Genomic DNA, 3,356 nt, shown 5'->3' with positions numbered 1-3,356 from the left:
TAAATCATAGAGAAGTGGGTCTGGTCTCCACAGGTCATCTAGTTCAGCCCTCTGCCTGAGACAGGATGATTCCTATCCAAGCCATTCTGTACAAATCCATTGTCTAACCTCTTAGCAAAACTAAACAGTCACCCCTGACATAACACAAGACTTAACACCCTAACCTGCCACAGGTAAAACAGGGGGATCATGGTAGCCAACTTCTTGCTGCTACAAAAATTGATAACATACACTCAAAAGAACCCAGAAAGAAGTCCACATCCCAGGCTACAGAGGAAGGCAAAAAAACCCCACAGTTCATACCAGTCTGACCAGGGGGTAAAATTCCTTCCTGATTCCAAATATGGTGATCAGTGGGCACATCTACATGTGCACTCTACTGCTCAGTAGACTAATCTGGGCACCATCTACATGTGCACAGCAATTAGGGCAAAGTAGACTAATTTACTGTGCCATCAGATAGTCCCATCAGACACAAGTACCAAGTAGCAACATAGTAAATTACTACACTTAAACTCATGTGTAGATGGTGATGGAGTGGGCTGGGGCACATGGGTGCTTCAGTGTTGGGCTAGTCAGTAGGCAGACCCCACGCTGAAGTACCCCCTTGCCCCAACCAGCCCCTCTTTACCACAAGAAGCCCCAGAGTTCCTCCAAAGGGGCATGCTCCAGAATGGCTCACTGAGCCACAAGCAGACCCTGCACTAAAGTACCCCCATGCCTCAGCCACCCCCACCCCCTCCTCCCACAGCACACAGAGCCTGGTTGGAGCAGCTGGAAGGAGATCTAGGGGGCCAGCTGCTTAAATAAATTCAGGAGCTAATTGCTTCATTCAAACACACTCCCAGGAGCAAAAAACTCCAGAGCAATTAGCTCCAGAGTTTAGTCTTGCGCATTAATTGCAGATGGAGACATGCCCAATCTGACCATGAAACCACCGGCTTTAAGTCCCAGGAGGAACATCAGCACACCCCAATCACAATCTCCAGCCTTGGCTGCAGCCAATGCCTAATGCCTCTGAGGAAGCTTTAAAAAAACCCTGACACACGTAGTAGTAGTGTAGGAGGACTTCCCTCCCAGCCTCGTTAGACAACCAGTAATGCCCAGAAGCATGGAAAATATCCATAGTAGAACCTAGGCATAACTCCTCCTAGATCATCCTCAACGACTAGCTCTCAAACCTCTTCTTGAACACCTCCAGTGATGGAGAGTCCACATCTTACCTAGGCAGCCTAGTCCACTACCTCACTGTTCTAAATTTGAAGTAGACGCACACAGAATTTACTCACTGGAGTATACTCTTTATCCACAGAAACAGCTAACTCAGGATGCAGGGAATTACCTAACTGCTCTCTACATCTGGGGAGAGATGGGATTTCAAACAGACATCCTTCCTCCACATTTCCTATTGGCTAACTTGGGCACCATAGCTATGGTAAATCCCTATCCCTGTCTTCCCCTTCAAGGCCTGGAGACTTGAATGCCTCTCTCAGGTTTTAAATTTCACTTCTAGGGTATACCCCTAAATTTCAGGTGAGGTGATCCTCTACGTGCACTCAACTAAATTGCTTTTTTTTACCCCCCCCAAAAAAATCTAGCTCTAATTGCTTAACTTCAGGCATCTACATTTAAAAATTTAGGCCTATATTTATGACACATATAATTTGATATTTCATGAGACTATCTAAAAGTACCCTAAAACCAATTAAATATCTATCTGTGTATTTCTAAGCACCCATCTGGGTATCAACGCACCTATGATCTCTCTCCATAATTTACTAAGGGCTGATACAAAGCTCTTTGACTTCAATGGAATATGAATCAGATGCATACAGAACTCACTCACTGGAGTATATTCTTTAGTTAATGTTCTCCACAGAATATTTTATTACTGGGAATATTGATCTTTTAGTTGGAGTTATTTTTAATTTGTTTTGAAACTTTGGAGAACAGAAAATACGATATGGTAATTTGCCTGACAAAAAAGCCAAAATATAGCAGACAAGCAAACACCCTAGGATACTGATTCCTGGAGTTTCAGTTTCTGAAAGTTACTGAAGATGCAAACTTTTGAATGAGTTTGTGCCTTAAGATCAAAGTGCCAGAATCACAACTCATCCCAGTTATAAATTCAACTTGTCGTCGTCTTTTTTTTTTTTATCATCACAGAGTCATTCAACCCTTGTCATCTACCAGGCACATACAAGTAACCACAATAGGGGAAATAGCTTGTCTGAGCAGGAGAAGAGAAGAACCTGTTATCCCTATAAAGTGCAAAAGACGACCTTGAGTAAAACAATACAACACAATTCAATTAGACATAAAATACACCGCTAATAGCCACTTGATTTTTCATGGTTTAAAATGGACAGGTGCACTGAGATTTACAGTCCCCCAACCATCCATTTTCCATTTGTTATAAGGGAAAATGCACTTTCTTCTGAGTTGGAAAACTAACTCAGAAATTGTGCTAGTGTATGCACCAAAGAAATACCTGCTGATAATGAGCTGCAATTGTTTTCCATATTTTGGAGGTGCACCGTGGGGAGCAGGAGGCCAGAAGTGGGGGGAAGAGGGCCAGTCATTGATACAGAAGAAAAACAGCTGACTTGTTGTTTCAGGTAAATCTCCAGCAATCAATTAATTGCTTGATCAATGCAGCATGATCTAGGCAGCTTAATTGAAGAGAATTAGCACTTAAAGAAGCTCATTTCTCCAGAGGGGGACCACTGCCAGTAAAGTTAACAGCCTTTAGAAATGCAGCTGCCTCATTTAATTCAGGAAGAAAAACAGTGTGAAATCAGATATAAGTACATCACAGATAATTGACATCCAGAGTGATACCCTTCAACAGGAAGTCTTCAGACTGCAATTTCACTGACACCCACAGGCTCTGGTGGTGAGTCTGCCAACATATATATGTTCAGATTTGGAGCCAAGCAGTGGGAAGGTATGAATTTTTTATTGTACTATTGTAATGTTGAAGCTGATTCTTCCTGAAAGGAATAATGCCCTTTTAAAGACTAAACAAAAAAATCCCTGCAGGTTTTTTTTAATTACGCTCTTGCGGTAACTACTTGTTAGCCACAGTAGAAAATGAGTTATATTAAATATTGTTTCTATTTGAAATAGAAGGGAGCACTGAATTGAGACTTCCTCATTTCATTGCCTTGAATTGCCTCTCATTGAAATCTCATTGCCTTCACATGGGCACCTACCTAGTGCTGTTGAACAACTGTGAAGGTGGACAAAGGCTACAGTGGAACAAGATCTCCCAATTGTCTTGGCCTTCTTGTCATTGAATTAAGTACAATGAAGTCTTACAATGACAACCAGAGACAGAGAAGTGGGAGCAG

At 42.2% G+C, this 3,356-nt stretch overlaps 1 long non-coding RNA gene across 2 annotated transcripts in view; it reads left to right on the top strand.

The window, feature by feature from the left end:
- The first annotated feature begins 2,714 nt into the window (after positions 1-2,714).
- The window catches only part of LOC109306390, an 11,895-nt gene continuing 11,253 nt past the window's right edge, over positions 2,715-3,356 (top strand). Inside the window, exon 1 of one of the 2 annotated variants that reach the window (XR_002099973.1) lies at positions 2,715-2,950. This is a non-coding gene — a long non-coding RNA (uncharacterized LOC109306390). The remainder of the gene's footprint in view (positions 2,951-3,356) is intronic. The other variant, XR_002099972.1, reaches the window with a different exon arrangement.

The sequence above is a fragment of the Crocodylus porosus genome, unplaced genomic scaffold (genome assembly GCF_001723895.1).
Source record: "Crocodylus porosus isolate Cpor-Errol unplaced genomic scaffold, CroPor_comp1, whole genome shotgun sequence".
Taxonomy (NCBI): domain Eukaryota; kingdom Metazoa; phylum Chordata; order Crocodylia; family Crocodylidae; genus Crocodylus; species Crocodylus porosus.
Note: the sequence above shows the minus strand (reverse complement) of the source record. Positions and strands in the feature narration are given on the sequence as shown.